Genomic DNA, 18,186 nt, shown 5'->3' with positions numbered 1-18,186 from the left:
CGACGGAGGTCCAAGCTATTAAGATTAAACACAAGTTGCACAGGAAAAGCCCACACAGTTCCTCCCGCCGTCTATGCCCAGTGTCCTTGGTAACTTACGTATTCAGCAAACGAATCACACCCGTCTTCAGGAAATTCCCAACAAGAGCCCAAGCGTTCGTCCAGACTGCCTTGCCCAACGCAATTAGCCCTGGATTCTAAACCCCATTATATGCCAGTTTACAACTCCTCATCGCTGTCAGCTGTTACCCTAATTCCAGGTGCCTCATCATCATCCTCCTCATCAGAACTAAAACACCTTTGACTACGCCCCACAGCATCCCCAGCTGTGGATCCCGTCCCATCCCTCCAGCTCGTCCACGGGTCTAATCCTGCAACCCCCCAGTCGCCTCCCATACTATCATTGCCGGTGGCACCCAAATCCTCCCTCACACGAGTCCATTCCATATCATCCTCCTCTGAGCTAACCATCTCTTCCTCCATTCCCTCGGTAAAACCCTCAAAGGAATCTTCGTCAGTTGGTTCTGCAAATAAGTCCCGCAGCCGTTTCCTTTCTCGCTCCTCAAGAGAGTCTGACTCCTGAGGAGTCTTACGACCACGTCTCCCAGTATCGGAGCCATAAGGCTCAACCATAACAATTACATTTTCCCTGAAAAAGTCAGTGTAGGGAATGGGGATGGAATCTGTCAATGTCACTGCTGCTGCCCCTAGTTGGCCCTAGTAGAGCTCCATCCAAGCTCCTGGACATTGCAAGCACTCCTGCTGACATAAGAATGGGACTCCTGTGGGACCTGCCGGAAGGAATAAAGCAATCTCTCCTACTGCTTGTTGGTCATGTGTGTGCCCATTCTGATATCAGCAAATATGCCTAAAATAATTTTCTAAAGTAGTATGGCTTATAAGTAAGCTTCAGAATCAAATGAATAGTTATTTTAATATTTGTCTTATGAATTGTATAAATACCCAGAAAATGTAGATATTAGGAACCTATTGTTTCCACAAAATTGAATGGAAATGAATTGCTTGTGCTATTTGTCTTGAAACTGTTCTGAAATAAAAAATAATCTACAATTTTCTGCATAGTTCTGTTTTACATAACAAATTCATTTTGAACTGTATATTATATATTATATATTATATTATATATATATATATATTATATATTATATGTTATTATATAACATTACTGCAAGCCTGGAAGTGGAATTATTTCCTCCAATATTTCTGTTCAGCTGAATTTTCACAGACTTCAGTATTTTCTTCTACTATCTGATTCCTTTTCCATTTCAAATGTCTCATTTCTGTAGATAATCACCTGTGACTTTTATTATGATTAAATCAGCTTACCATGGAGCCCCCGATGGCATAGTGGATTAAAGCCTTGTGCCTTGAAGGTTGGGTTGCTGATCTGAAAGCTGCCAGGTTCAAATCCCATCCGGGGAGAGTGCAGGTGAGCTCCCTCTATCAGCTCCAGCTCCATGCGGGGACATGAGGAAAGCCTCCCACAAGGATGATAAAAACATCAAAAAAACATCCGGCCGTCCCCTGGGTAACGTCCTTGCAGACGGCCAATTCTCTCACAGCAGAAGTGACTTGCAGTTTCTCAAGTCGCTCCCGACACACAAAAAATGTGCCTAAGAAAGCCAGAAGTTCAAATGGAGCTCTGTAGCTGACACAGAGTAACATATGAGCTGCTTCAATGGAGCAGGTATACTCCTGGGCAGTCTGAATGGTGACCCCAGATGTGGCACAAATATGCTAGATCTGGTGCCTTTCCAGGGCATATTCAAACCAGGTTATATCGCCCAGTGTAGATGAGTCCTCATAAATGTTTCAGCCTTCTTGACGTGTTAGGCAAAGTCAGGTCTGCCCCAAGACATTTTGCCCCCTGAGCTGGAGCAGCAAATACTGGCTACCTACCCACTCAGGTGCTTAAAATCTAAGGCCAACCATGATATTGTGGTACATGAGGCAAATAAATTGTATAAGTGCCTTTCCCTACTACTGGGCGTAAACATGCAATAGTACCAGATTAAACACCTAAGAATTTACTGTGCTTTTATAAGACCTGAAATCTGCCTGAAGTGGTCACCTCACCTTCCCTAATGGTAGGGCTGGCCCTTTTGTAAGACCATCATGACGAGTAAAAATCTTTTCTAGGTGTTTTCTAGTGATCAATAAAATATCAGTGATCAATAAAACATTAGTTAATGAAAGCAACAATCAGATGAAAGTAATGTCTGCTGCCCACCATTTTGTTTGATTTTAAATATTAGTATTAATATGAGAATATGATAATGCTTCAAATTCTCTTTCTAAAAGTATATGGAAATAAATTGAGAAATTACTACTCCTACACAGGAATAGGGAACAGTGTATATAATGTTATACATAAAAATGAAAAACAGCAGCAGTTACAATTAATTTCCATCCAAATACCCGATGCATATCAGTCATCCAATAAGTTTCCATGGCCAAGTTGGAATTAAAACCCTAATCTCCCAGTGTCCTAGTCCAACTCCCAGACTCTTGCACCAAGCTGGCCTCGAACCAGCATCATATTTGTGCCCATTTGCTTCTTTCTTACCTGGAAATTCACCAGGAACTAGCACTAGTCCAGAGGCTACTACTTTGAGTAGCACTGCTGTAGATAACCACAAAGATGTGATCTGTTCCACCTGACCTGTTCCACCCTGATCCTCGCAATGGGAGCAGCAGTGTTACCTTGAAATCCCCAGCCATCTGAGTTCAGTAGACATTACAACTTAATGTCAAAAGGATATACAAAAAGCAAGGTGTGGCCCTTGAATACGTTCAATGCCCACCTAAAAAAAAAACAACTAAATTATCTACTTGAATAATAAGTAGTTGGTGATTTTCCACTGGATTGTTTGAAGACAGAGGTTTCCTTTTCACCAGTTTCTCCATTTGTATTTCACAAATATATTCTCACTCTGTAGATTTAGGGTACAGAACCTCTTGGGATCAGAAAGATAAATTTAGTTTCAGAGAAGTTGTTAAAGGCTGAATTCCAGTGAGGGTTACACCAATAGGAAAAGTATGGGACCAAAATTATCAGCACAGTTGATAGCTTAAACCTTTGACTAGGAATTATTGTGTCCTAGAAGAGGCATTTCCAGCATTCAGGAAGGAAGAAAAATGAACAAAAGCTTGGAGGCTATGTAAACATTGATGGAATAGAGAAAGGAGTGTAATCTTTTGGGGATCCATAGAGGGCTCGACTCAGCCTGGCATTACTTTACTCAAATATAGATTTCTGAATAGCAATAGTGAGTTGCTTTTCCACAGTCTTCCTTACTAACTCTTATGTTAAAAAATGTCAATCAACTGATCCTGAAGCTTCTTGGGAAGATAAAATCTTACGTTCTTTCAGATTTGATTTAGAGCATAAATGTGTTTCATTTTAGATTGTCTCATCATAGGGGGTTCATGGCAGAAGACATTCAGAAGTGATTTACTGGTACCTCCTCCTGTGCAGAACTAACAGATTTAGCTAAAGTGCCTCTGCCATTGTCTTTGAAAAATTCTCCACCAGTATCACTGCCACACACACATAAAACCTGCTGCTTGGCCCATTTAATTCAGCTCCTAAAAAATTCCAGACCCTACACCAATAGCCCTACAAAGGGTATAGCTTCTCACCACACAAGAACATGCAATCCTAGCACCACTGAAAGATAGTTCCCAAAAAGGGGCAGGAAACGAAAGTGGCGGTTGAGACTGGTGGAGGAGGAATCCAATAATAACTTTATTCTTGTATCCTGCCACCATCTCCCCGAAGAAACTCGGATCGGCTTACACAAGGCACAAGGTGCATAAAAGAAGGACATGAAATAAAACATAATATAAAATATAATTGAATAAAATACATAAGCATGTAATAAAACAGACAGCATAAAACAGACAGTTTGATCTTCCTCAAAGTGCATACTAGTTTTTGTGTCTTATCAATGGTGAAAACACCGAGATATCTGGAGCAGCATTCCTCAACTTCAAGAACTGAGAGCAAAGCAACTCGTCATGTGAAGGCTGTTCTGAATGCTTCCCCGCCCATCTGTCTTGGCTCCATTCGATTTCTTTCTCCAAGCTCAAAACCTACTTCAAAAGGCAACGCATTTGGGACAGTTGAAAATACCGAGGCAGCTGCAATGAGGTCTTTGAACAACATCTTAAGTGAAGACTTCCTCCAATGTTATGAAGAATGACAACAATTCTGGAATCTCTGTATTTGATCATGAGCCTATTTTCAAGCCATAGCCTTGAGCCTGCAGGACATGAGTAGTTCTTTTGATGGCATTGTGGCTTGGAGGTCTCTCATTCATAAGTCGTCATAAATTGAAGCCAACTAGATAGCAAGAATAGAATAGAATAGCTTTATTGTCATTGTGCTGTTGCACAATGAAATAAAATGCCTTCCCTAACACACATCACAAAACAACACACCCATCCCTCAACCCCTACTGCACAGCTCGAATGTCACATCAATATGAAACCACGGAATTCAACATAGCCACAGTTCTAGGGTAAAAGCTATCTCTCAGTCTGTTTGTTCTTGTTTTTGTCACCCTGTACCATCTGCCAGATGGCAATAATGCATATATATATTGAGTGAGATGGATCCCCAGAGTGCTCTAAGCCAGTGGTTCTCAATCTTTGAGTCCCAGTTGTTTTAGCCTACAACTCCCAGAAATTCCAGCCAGTTTATCTGCTGGAATAAACATCACGCCAAAACATCTGGGGACCCACAGGTTGAGAACCAGTGCTCTGAGCTTTCTTAAGGCTGTGGGACCTATAAAGTTCTTCCAAAGAAGGGGAGGGCAACCAATGATTATCTGTGCAGAAGTGCTTACCCTTTGGAGCAACTTCCTATCAGCCACTGTGCAGTTACCAAACCATGTGCAGATGCAGTATGTTAGGACACTCTCTATAGCACAGAGGTAGAAAGTCACCAGCAGTTTTTCATTCAGTTGTTGGTTCCTTAGAAGTCTCAGATATCTGCTGGGCCTTCTTAACCAATGCTGCCATATGAGTGCCCCAGATCAAATCCTCCTTAACAGTGACACCTAGAAACTCAAAACTGGCCACCAGCTTCATTTGGTCTTCATTTATGACCAAGGACTGGATTTCTGGTCTGTTCTTTCTATAGTCCGGTATAAGCTCTTTGTTCTTATTGATGTTAAGAACCAGATTATTGTCCTGAACCACGAGAGCAGCTGATCCACCTCATCCCAATAGTAATAAATAATAAATGTGTGGGTTTTTGTACATGTACACACACATTTCTCTTCTTTTCAAAAACTAATAGTGATGTCAGCATAAAACCAAGGTGAATAGCTTATTGATTACAATTAGTTAAATTAATTAAAACTAATTCCAATTCATTTACTGCAATATCATACAAAGTTGAAAATCAAATGAAGAATCCTAGTTTTTAATGAAGCACTAATCAGTAATTGGTTAATAGTAATCATGCACTGGTTTGTGAGCCTTTTATTATTACCAAACATGTTGATGGTAATAATTACTCCTTTCCTTCATAACTGTTGAACTGTTGCCACCTGGTGGATATTTTATGGATCTATTGAATAACTTGAAAAATAATGCATTTTTGAACAAGGGTATTTGAAATTCTTTAAACCATGAAACAACAAAATGTATAATGTTAATATTTGAAAATGTTGCATGGCATAGCAAGTATGACCCCCCCCCCTGCAAAAAAAAACCCATTTGTTCACAAGCCACCCAACACAATTCCTGTCATGTCTTTGTCTTCCCTAATCCTTCTTGTTTTTCATAACCTTTCATAGCCCTTTCTCTCTAGACTCTTATCAGTACTTCTCTTCCCCCCAAAATATCATATAATCCATCTGATCCAGAATTTATAAAGGCACTTATCTTGGATTATAATCCTCAGGAATTCTGGGAGTTTTTCTAGACTGAGGGCTTCTAACAAAAAGGAACAGTGCAGTACTGAATTTTATGCCTTCACTATCCTTAACTGGACGCTCAGGTGAGGAATATATTGGAACAATTACTGTGGAATAGGGTGGCTGGACAATTTGTTTGCTTATACAAGCAGTGGGGTTGAGGGCTAAATGGGCATCAGGAGGCAGCTGACTATGATCTGCTCATTCCATGGACGCTTCAATGTCAAGGTGCTATGACAAGAGTGGGCTTAGAAAAAAGGATACAAATTATGAGTAATTTCCAAGCCATGTATACTAGAAGATCTTGGCTTCTAGAAACTCTTTCCCCTAAACCATGTATTAATGGAATTAGCAGCTTGAGATCTTTATTTAGCAATATTTCTCTCCCTCCTTCCCTCCCTCCCCCCCCAGTGTACACTTGTACAGCAGTAGTTGAATCTCAGCCTAGTGCCCAATAGAGAACAAAGGAAGTAATTTTTGTTGTTGTTGCTATTGTGTGTTTCCAACTTACTGCAACTGCAGCCCTAAGGTAAACTTATCACCAAGGTTTCTAACCATGACTTGTTCAAAAGGAATTTGCCTTTGCTGTCTTCTGAGAATAAAAGAGTGTGACTTGTCTAAGGTCACCCAAATCATTAGACCAGTGGTTCCCAGCCTTTGGGTCTCCAGTTGTTTTGAACTTCAGCTCCCACAATTCCTAACAGCTAGTAAGATGACTGGGATTTCTGGGAGTTGAAGTCCAAAACATCTGGAGCCCCAAAAGTCAGGAACCATAGCATTAGACCATTCTAAGCATCACAACAAGATTTTTACCAGATCCTTACTGAAGAATGTGGGGTCTATATTGAAAAAAAGAAAGTAAGGCTGAACTTGTTTAGAGTAAACCTTATTACCAATTAAAACAAAGTTCCTACAGAGCATAGAAGTATTATTCTTGTCTTCCTCTTCTTTGCCTTGCTTCCCCAACCATTTCCTCTGTGATATCCCTCTTATCAAAGTATAAATTGGAGGATTGAAATAAGCCACAGAAGTAGATTTTTGTAGCTGTTGTTTACAGAGATCTTTTGATGTCCACTTCGTGGGGGAAAAGTTGTGACAGACAAATCTAACTTGTTTGCTTTTATGTCTGCTGGACATTCTGTCCCATATATAAGCCACTCCAAGTCCTTTTGGGAAGATGGTGGCGAGGCATTAGAATAAAGTTGTTGTTGTTGTTGTTGTTGTTGTTGTTGTTAACTGTTTTGCATTTTCCTTTTAGATTCAAGTTCTTCCTTGACCTATATTTCTGTGTGACATCTGAAACTTTTCTGACAAGATGAACTGAATGAAACCTTCACCAATCTCTGATAAGCTACGTGGAGGATCACGTTCACCTGTCTGGCTTAGAGGTTTCTTTAAGCCTTCTCTACCACACTGAGCAATAGCAGTTAAGGTGGTGTCAAACTGCATTAATTCTACATTGCAGAAGCACACTAAGTAACCATACCGACCAACTTTTCTGATTGGGCAATATTTGGTGTTCCATTTTTTCAGCTGCTTTTAAAATGTCTGTTTTTCTCCCTTCCTTCTCATTTTCCTTCTCTGTCTTTGGCTTATTTGAATTGCTGCAAATGAATGCAAAAGTCCTTAGTGCTACATTAACTTGATGTGAGGGTTGAAGAAGAAATTGAAGAATCTTGTTCTTCCCAGTAGCCTCAGACAAAAACAAACTTTTGCATCCTCTCCCAAGTTCTCTCTACTTCCTCATTAATAACTTTTGTAATCTTGAGCACATTCTGATATTGCTTGGCCACATATATTCCAGTTTTCATCTGTTAAATATTAAAAGTTATAAGTTTGCTTATACATTTATGAAGAAAAATATATTCAATGACAGTTGCATTAGTCATGTGGCAAAATGCAGCAACATCCAAAATACACATCATAATAATGGTCATTTCTAATAAATATACTTTATTAGAAAAAGCAAAGTACTTTATAGATAGCTTTTGCAATTTACTGACTTTTTCATGGGGAAAAGATCTTAAAAATTATCCAGGAGAAAAACAGTTATGGTGTCAGAGTCCACTTCTACACTGACAAATAATCCAGTTTCCAATTATCTGCTTTAAACTGGATGATATGGCAGTGTAGACCCATGTAAGCCAGTTTAAAGCAGGTAGTCTGCATTCAGAAACTGCATTATATGGTAGTGTTAGATGGGGACTCCTGCCAACCTAGCAGTTTGAAAACATGCCAATGTGAGTAGATCAATAGGTACCACTCTGGTGGGAAGGTAATGGCGCTCCATGCAGTCATGCCGGTCACATGACCTTGGAGGTGTCTACTGACAACGCCGGTTCTTCGGCTTAGAAATGGAGATGAGCACCAACCCTCAGAGTCGGTCACGACTGGACTTAGCGTCAGGGGAAAACCTTTACCTTTACCTAGATGGGGACAGAGACATAGGACTGCATTTTCTTTGAGAGTTTGACTAAGATCTCAACAGACGGGCTGAATATGATGGCGTATGCCCTTTCCTTTTGCCACGGAGCCCACTGGCTCCCATCCTACAACACACAGCTACTTCCGGCAGGGCTCCATGGCAAAATGGAAGGGGAACTGGCATATACCACCATGGTGGCAACACGGGAGATTTCCCATGTTGTATAGAGATCAACGGGGTAGCTGGGTGGCGGACATTTCCCCGCATGGGATGGGGTCAGGGGGAACCTGGGTGATGCAAGGCATGGGGCAATGGGTTCCTCACATTCCCTTCCAGACACTGCAGGATTCACCACAATGTGTGGTGATTCCAGTGGCAAATGGAATGAGGACCTTACAATAGTTTTAACTAAGGTGAAATGCAAGTAGAAGCTTTACCCTTCTTGGCCTGAGGATGTAGATACTAAAAGGCAAGTCATAAAATGTCTGTCATCACTGGTAGAAACAAGGTACTTCCTGCATCCAGGTAGGATATGCAAAACCTCAGATAACACTAAGCTCTGTTGAAAAGAAGAACGTCAGCCCAAGAATAATGCTAGAGAACCTAGAAAATGTCTACAGAGGACATTTTTTTGGACATAGAAAAAATGAAACCATGGATTCTGGTCCTGGGGATACAAGGGTCATACTATAAACTCCTCTTGAAATCTGGGCTGCCTCTGTCCTATGTAAGCCTGCAATCCCTTTTGTTAAGGAAAGACTTCTCATAGTTTTGACTTTAATAATCCATTAGGTGGCGCCCAATATCTAACATTTTTCTTTCAACTGTCTCCAAAGAAGCCTTGAAACATTTATACAACAAAGCTTGGCTTGAAAAAGTGCTATCAGGTATCTGTGTATCTGGAGTGGCAGCAAAGCTTGATATTTGAGACTTCCATTCTGAAAGAGTTGCACTGATCTAGATACATTTAGGTTACTACTTAAAGAGAAGTATTATTTTTGAAGAATAGAAGCGTATGATCATGCAAAGAACATAATATGCCAAAGTTTGGAAAATTACTTTTTGTAAATCATTTGTTCCCATTACTCATTAAAGTGTTTGAAAGCTAACCTTTTTGTTGTTGCTCACAGCAACCATAACACAAAAGTAATTCATAAGATGTACAAAGGTGTTGCAAATAAATAATAATAGCAATAGTAATAATGATGATGGTGGTGGTGGTGATAAATTTTGGAGATGTGAACATTTAGGAACTTTTCAGCTTATGTGTTGGAGAGATTAGCAACATTCAGGGACATTTCAGTTTATGTAGGAACACACACACAAATACTTGTAACTGACACTTTTTGGTTGCATATCTGTGAGAACTCCCAAAACAACTTTGGCAACGTAAGTTTGCCCGTGTTACATGTACAGACCTTACAAATGTGATATAACTAAAATGGTGAAAGCCAACATGGCATATAGTGACTTGAACTGTGGAGACCAGAATTCAATTCCCTGCTTCACTATGGAATCGGAAACCTACTGAATTACCTTGCACAAGTCAGACCTTATCTGCCTCAGAAAAGCCCCTGATAGGTTCATTTTTGGATCACAATAAGTCAGAAATGACTTGAAGTCACCTAACCAGAAATAGCCTAAATGGACGTGCATCCAAATGCAAATATATGCAAGTCTCAATTTATGTTTGGGTTGCATCAGCTAGCTTGGACCTCTTCTTCATGGGTACACCTCCCAGTGGCTATGCATTCAATGTCTCTGTGAAGAGACTGTATACTACTAAGTTTTTCACCTGAGGAAAATGCTAATTAATCCAGGACTTTTTCTTACACTAAAGGATCTCTATCCATTTACAGGCAGGTATTGATTTACATTTGGGGTTACATTCCTAGAATTGCAATGTAAATTGACTTATGTAACTTGTAAGAGCTAGTTCTATGGGGAATTATTGGAGATCCAGGACAGACATTCCAACAGAATTGAAATAGCTGAAAAGCTCTCAACTCACCATCAGTTTTGGAGAGGTCCAAAGAATAAAACACCAGAGCTGGTTTGCTGTTAAGAAATTTGTCCGGCCCGGCCCCCCACCCTGGTTTTAAAACAGTTGTAATCCATTGAACAAATGAAAAATGCCCATGCCATGATGTAGGGGGATTTCTTGTCAGTGCCCATCTTGATTTGTAAGGAAAACATCTAAAACAGACCAAAAATAATCACTACTTTTCTTTGCCTTTAATGTTAATCTTGAGATACCATTTGAGTTCAATCCTTTGCAATGTTGAACTTAGAGACAATTGGTGTTTTTGAAAGGGAAGAGAGAGGGAAATCTACTCACTCATGGAATAAGAATGAAAATATATAGTAAAGGATAAACCAAAAAATTCATACAACATGTAATAATGGAACATAGTGATTTGTGATGCTACAGGACTGAACATCATGGTTAGATGACGCTCACACACACACACACACACACACACACACACACACACACACACACACAAAATAAGGTCCTAGGTGACAGTTTCCATTATCATGAAAAAGGCAGGAGAAGGAGGAATAAGAGGAGGAGGGGGGCAACAGGCTTAAGTAAACATGTCCAGTCTTATCACTCAAAACTCCCAAAACTTCAAAACTCCTTGCAGTCCCTCCCTTCTCCCTTCATGCTCTTCTGTCTCATTCAGCTCTACAGGCGCTCCAGTGCAGTTATGCACAATGGCTGAAACTTCCATTTATATATTTCTGGAGAAACATAATAAATTTGAAATGTCATAAATTGGAGCTATGCAAATTGAGACTTGCAGGTAATAATGGAAGAACTGATTTGTTGAAGTAGATTAAAGGTTAATCTAGTTGAGCACAGTCATCATCATCATTAGCAATCACTTATGTCTGAGTATGATTGTTTTCCAAGTGTAGGGTCTTGGCGGTGGGTATGTAGGGAATTGTGGAGACCTATTCTTGACCTGCATGTTCTTCCACAGTGAGGACATAGATTTCCAGGTGGAAGGCAGTCCTGGTCACTGTTGGCTTGACACACCGTCCTCTTGAAGCATTTCTCCCTTTAGTCCTCAATTCATATCTTTTTGAATTCCACAGCACTGTTGGTCACAGCTGACCTCCAGTTAGAGTGCTTCAGGGCCAGGGCTTCCCAGTTCTCAGTGTCTATGCCACAGTTTTTGAGGTTGGCTTTTAAGCCTATCTTTAAATCTCTTTTCCTGCCCACCAACATTCCATTTTCCATTCATGAGTTGGGAATATAGTAATTGCTTTGAGAAGCAATGATCAGGTATCTGAACAATGTGGCCAGTCCAGCGAAGTTGATGGTGGAGGATCATTGTTTCAGTGCTGGTGATCTTTGCTTCTTCCAGCATGCTGATATTTGTCTGCCTGTCTCTTCAAGAAACTTGCAGGATATTTCAGAGGCAATGCTGATGGAATCGTTCCAGGAGTTGAGTGTGATGTCTGTAGGCAGTCCATGTTTCACAGGTGTATAAAAGAGTTGGGAGGACAATAAACAAGCACCTTGCTCTCCCTACGAATGTCCTGATCCTCAAACACTCCCTACTTCATTTGGAAAAATGCTGCTGCACTCACAGAGCGTAGAAGGTGCTGTATTTCAGTGTCAATATTGACTTTTGTAGAGAGGTGGCTGTCAAGGTAGCGGAAATGGTCAACATTTTCAAACATTACATCATTAAGCTGTATTTCTGCCATTGCAAAGGGTGCCTGCTAAAAGAGGCTGGTGCCTGCTAAAAGAGCACTTTGGTTTTCTTGATGTTCAGTGAGAGGACAAGCTTTTCATATGCTTCTGCAAAGATGTTTCGAATGGCTTGTAGGTCTTCTTCTGAATGAGCACAGATTACATTATCATAAGCATATTGGATGAGTACAGTATACCCATGTTATTACACAAGGAATCCATTTCAGGACCCTTCGTGTAATATGATTTACATGTATAATATGGAATCCTACTTTTCATACTTGAAATGAATGATGTCTTGGGCTTCTACTGAGGCACACCCTAAAATTGCAGCTGACTAGAGACATGTTATCTGTAGGCTTCCAGCATGATTCTATGGCAGGCATTGACAAATTTTGGCCCTCCCGGTCCCAGAAGTCCCAGTCAGCTTAGTGGCTGTTAGGATTTGTGGGAGTTAATGTCCAAAAAACCTGGAGAGCCAAAGTTTGCCCTTGTCTGCTGTATAGTCAACTTCTGCAGAACATCTATAGAGCTTCTAATAGAAGTTGAACATTGAATTGTATTGTATATAATGTGGAAATTTAATTTAAAACTTAAGAAAAGAACAGAATTGCAATGGAGGTCTTGAGAGAACACTTCTCTGGGGACTGCTAGAGAATGTTTCTATAGCAGTGGTTCTCAACATGTGCTCCTTGAAGCCTTTGGAGGCTCTGCAGTTTCCTCTCCCTCTTCCCCCTCCAAACTTTCCCTCATCTTTCCTGCTCCTTCCTCTCCTCCACCTCCCCCATTCCCCAAAGCCCCTTTCCCCACCAGCAGATGGCTCCTGGGATTGCTATTATTACTATTATTATTATTATTATTATTATTATTATTATTATTATTATTGTATGTCACAACAAACAAGATAGATATGCTGGATTTCATATCACCAAGTCACAATTCAAACACTTCCCAAGTGTCTAGGACTGTGTGATGTATTTTCGGTTGATCCGCGCAGATCCCAGTAGGGTGGCCTTTTGCAGTTGGCAGATCGTAATTTTGTCAATGTCTATTGTTTCCAAATGCTGGTTGAGATAGTTTGGCACGGCACCCAATGTGCTGATCACCACCGGGAACACTGCACTGGTTTCTGCCAGAGTCTTTGAGGTCCTTATAGCGGCTGAATTTTTCCTGTTGTTTTTCGTCAATGTGACTGTCACCTGGGATGACAACATCAATGATCCAAACCTTTTTCTTTTCCACAACTGTGATGTTGTGTTCCAGAACTTTGTCAGTCTGTATTCGGAAGTCCCACAGTATCTTTGCGTGCTCATTTTCCAGTACTTTTGCAGGTTTGTGATCTCATCAGTTCTTTACTGCTGGGAGGTGGTACTTATTATTATTATTATTATTATTATTATTATTATTATTATTATTATTATTATTTCTATTTCTACTACTACAACAACAAAGGCTGGCTGGCTATCTGTTGTGGGTGCTTTGTGCTTTTCCTGCATGGCAGAAGGGGGTTGGACTGGATGGCCCCTGGGTTTGCTTATATTACTACTATTACTACTACTACTTCTACTACTACTAGTAGTAGTGTGATCGAGGTGACCACCCTCCCCCCAGGACTTTGTAAAAGATAGTTCAAAAATCAAGACTTTATGTTCTATATTCCATATATTTATAGTAGAAGGTGATTGAGACTTTTTACTGGAGTTTACTGTGGATTATCCCTGCACTCTGAGGCAAGAGATAACAACTTCATGAATTGTAAAATCATGCTGCTAAAACTCCACTTTTATGAATTTCCATGCTGGGTTCTCCAGATGTTATGAACTTCGTTCTTATCAAATATTTTCAATTGTTTATATCATTCATGATTCCCCTTTAGGCAATGTAACTCACTTTTATGGATTCTCCCTTATTTCCATGAAATCTATCTGTCTGCCTATATGTATTTGTACTCTTTGGGATCCCCGGAAAATATGTATTTTTCCCAGCAGGGTTTATATTCCAACTTTATTTTATTTTTCATTTTATTTCATATAATTGCCAAGTCATGAAATCAAATAGGAAATATTTTGAACTCAACCTGAACCCCAGAACCTATCCCATTTTCTATGACCCAGGCTTCCCTTCCCAAAAACAAAAGGATAATCTGCCACTGCTAAACCCAATCAAATTCAGATTGCATGGCTTGAGTCGCCGAATTCGGAGTGTTGACCTAAAGGTGATTCGCCCCAAGGCAAACATTGTCATATCTCACCCAAAGGAAAAACCAGGACACCTCAGGAAGGCGCCCTGCAGAGCCTGTCAATATGGCTCATCACCACCCATCTTTGCTTCCATCTCTGACACCCCAAGGCATATCTGAAATCTGTATACGTGACAGAAACCCGGACACCCTTGATTGCTGCCATTAATCCCTTTAGAAATCGGTCTAGCAGGTCTTAATCCGACAGTTCCTGCCCTGTCACCCCATTGTTTCAATAACTCCCGCCTTCTCTTTCCTGATTGGCCCGAGTAGAGACAAAAGGTAGCTTCCTATTGGGCCAACGGAGCAAGGCGGGAAACGAAAGCCCGCCTCGTTCAACCTTCTAGCTGTCAGGACCCAGGCTGCAGAGCACCAATAACCATACACAGAGGCCAGAATCTATCTAATATCTTTATTGAGGAAATATATAAAGTTAATAAAAACAAGTGTAGAATATAGTTCAGAAGTAGACCTTTCAGAAAAGGTCAAATATAGTCCAGGAAAACAATGTCCAATATGAGATATTAAAGTCCAAAGTTGTAATCCAATAACCGAGACACACACTTTGCCAAGCAAAGTGAGGGGAAATGACAAGGTCCTTTAGTCCATGGAGCTTGATGCAAGGCTGGGGAGCAAACTAGATTCTTGGCAAACAAGGCTTGATTCAAGGCAACAAGAAGCGAGGAGCAAGAACAGGGTCCGTGGCGAAATCCGTGGCGAGGTCCGGGGAACAAGGCAGGGCTGGAACGAGAGCAAGGTCCTGGAAACTGGAGTAGCGTAGTCCACACACAATCTACTCCCGAAGCTGACGAATTGACTCCGCAAGGAATCCTTTGTCGCCAAGCATCTATATAGGATCTTGTTTTCCCGCCAAAGCACACTTCCTCTGGGGAACAAGAACCGAAACCTATACTGTCCAGATGCAGGACTCCTTAAACTTTCCCAAGGGAAATAGACTTAATCATCTAATTGTCTGGCAGCTATCCGGGCGCTTCGGCGAGTCGCCTCCCGCGCGTGTCTATCTTGATTATAATAAAGACGGCGAGAAAATGGGGGAGATTTCTCCTCAAGGCTTGTTTGTCTGACTTCTTGTGGGCAAACATCCTGCAGCTGCAAGGGCTCCAAATCTGGCAGAAACGGTGGGAAACCCAAGTTTTCCTCTTCATCTGTCACAACAGTACTAGGAACGGGACTACATGGCCCATAAGTCATCACACTAGCCTATCAACGATCAGATGGGCGGGGGAGCAGGGCGGGAAATTCAAAGGGCTGTCAGACTGAAATTTTGTATAAATATGGCTTTATTTTGATTATGTGGTACCCTAGTAGACTGAATGATCGCTACTAGAGTCCTCTTCAGCTGAATTGCTCAATAAAGACTCCTTGGCGGATTTTCCTTCAACTTTGGCGGACCTTCTTCATTTCGGCTTCAGGTTGTATTGCGGCTCATATTTTCCTATTGGCTCCGCCAAGGTCCGTTCTCTCAGGACCAGATCGGGTCTCTCCTTAAGGGCCCGATCCCCTAAAACGCGGTCGACAACAGTAGTAGTAGTAGTAGTAGTAGTAGTAGTAGTAGTATTTCTACAGAGGCTGGATTACCATCTGCCAGGGGCACTTTGTACTTTTCCTGCATGCCAAAGGGGGTTGGACAGACTGGCCCCTAGGATCTTCCACTGAATACTGTTAGGTTTCTGTTGGTTAAAATTATTCTTCATTTTAAATATTGTATTGTTCTTTCTTTCCTTTTTTTTTTTTTTTGCACAGTGTGACTTAGTTCACATAAAAACTCTCCATCCATCTGTGACTTGCCCAGCCCATGCCTGATATATATAATGTACTAGCTTTGCCCGGCCACATGTTGCTGTGGCTTATGCTTTCAGAGTGTTGTTCTTTATTTACTGTCCTGATTTTAGAGATTATATTGTTCTGTATTATTATATCACAGTAATTATTACATATTATATTTATAATCTTATATTATCTGCTTAGAACTGGATTATATGAGGCCCCTTCTACACAGCTGTATAAAATGCACACTGAAGTGGATTATATGCCAGTGTGGACTCAAGATAATCCAGTTCAAAGCAGATAATAGAAGATTATAAATGGGTTATATAGCTGTGTGGAAGGGCCTTGAGTCTACACTGCCATATACTGTAATCCAGTTAAAATCTAATAATCTGTATTTTATAGGCAGTGGTGAAGAGGCCTAAGTGAGGCCTAACTCGGCCTGTCCCCTGGGCTGAGTGGGTTGCTAGGAGACCAAGTGGGCAGAGCTTAGCCTTCTAACTGGCAGCAATTGGATAAAAACAATTATTCCTCTCCCTCTAATTAGGACTTTATTTTTCTTTTCTTTTTGTTGTATGAACGCAGAGGCATGGATGAGGGGTTGTGCTGCCAAGTTTAGTGTTTCTGGGATGTGTAGTTTTGTTGTTTTGTCCTAGGCCGAAATTTCATTACCCTTTTATATATATAGATAATATTTACACATTTCTTGGAGCTCCACAAGAATCCTTTGCTTCAAAAAAGGACACTGACAAAAAAGGTCGCTGACAAAGTTTGAGAGCCCTCGTTCTATAGTATTCAAATTTCTTCACATATCACTGAAATTGTGCTCAACATGTTCATATAATTAACTGTATTCTGTCTCTAGCAAAAGCTGGCTAAAATAAACATTTTGACTATAACTTTCTGGTGATCGATCCTTTTGTTGCTTACTCCTATTATATATAGTGTATTACTGCTACTGAACACAGAAACCCTATTTATGTATCATAGTGAGAAATACCCATGCCGTAAAATTATCTATCCTGCTTTTACACAGTTTAAAATATACATATAATGAATAAATATAAATCAAAATGTGCAGGGTGTCCAATTAGAATAAGCCCACTAAATCAATGACATTTATATCAGTGTTGACTCATTATTCAGCCATTGATTTATTCGGTACCCTTTAATATTCAGGCTAACTTTATGAATCTAATATATAAACTTCCTCCGATATATATGTATACTTGCTCTGAGCAGTTCCTGTGATCTTGATTTTCATATTTAATACCATCTTGTCTATGAAGGAGCATTTTCTTTTATTAGCATCCTCAAAGGTTAACAGGAAGATCTGAGCCTATATTTACATTTGCCTGGGTTCATATTTCATATTTGTGAGGAAATGATGAGTTGGCATCTTATATCACATACCAAACGCTGGGCTGTAGCAGTCTATAATTTAGTAACACAAAGAGAAACCCAAGCTGTACACATGTTTGTATAGGTTTATATGTACTTAATTGCCTGGGGCCTCATTCTAGTTCTCAGTACAAGACATGTGTATACAGGTGAGCAACTGTTAAGCAATTTTATAAGCCTCGCCCTTGAAACCCCATACAATGCTAAAAGATTTTTGACAGTTGATCAAGTCTGTCACGTGTTGATTTTTGCATATTCCATTCCTAAGGACAAAAGAAACCCTTTTCTGGATCAAGTTAAAGGCTCCTCCAATCCTGTATCCTGATTTCAATAATGGCAAGCCAAAGAAAATACTACCAGGAAGCTCACAGAACAAGGCATAAAGACAAGAGCCTTCTCTCTTTATTTGTCTCCAAGCAACTGATACTCAGAGATATGCCTTTAAATTGTGTTTTGCTAATATGGTTGAAAGCTGATGATAGATGCTCCCTCCCTGGTTTAATCTAATTTCTTTTTAAAGGCAGCCAAGTTAGTTTCCATTGCCACATTGTATGGCAGCTTCTTACATTGCACTAAGAGTGAAAAAGTACTTTCTTTTGTTTGTCTTGAATCCACTGCTCATCAGTTTAATGGGTTGACCTTCATTTCTTGTATTATGTCAGAAAAATTGACATGGCTTT

The 18,186-nt window shown here is 40.3% G+C and overlaps 1 long non-coding RNA gene across 1 annotated transcript in view; it reads left to right on the top strand.

Moving 5' to 3' along the window:
• LOC134297889 (uncharacterized) overlaps positions 1-9,481 on the top strand; it is a 29,411-nt gene extending 19,930 nt beyond the window's left edge. Inside the window, exon 2 of the long non-coding RNA XR_010004840.1 lies at positions 7,206-9,481. This is a non-coding gene — a long non-coding RNA (uncharacterized LOC134297889). The remainder of the gene's footprint in view (positions 1-7,205) is intronic.
• Positions 9,482-18,186: the final 8,705 nt, after the last annotated feature.

The sequence above is a fragment of the Anolis carolinensis genome, chromosome 3 (genome assembly GCF_035594765.1).
Source record: "Anolis carolinensis isolate JA03-04 chromosome 3, rAnoCar3.1.pri, whole genome shotgun sequence".
Lineage (NCBI taxonomy): Eukaryota > Metazoa > Chordata > Lepidosauria > Squamata > Dactyloidae > Anolis > Anolis carolinensis.
Note: the sequence above shows the minus strand (reverse complement) of the source record. Positions and strands in the feature narration are given on the sequence as shown.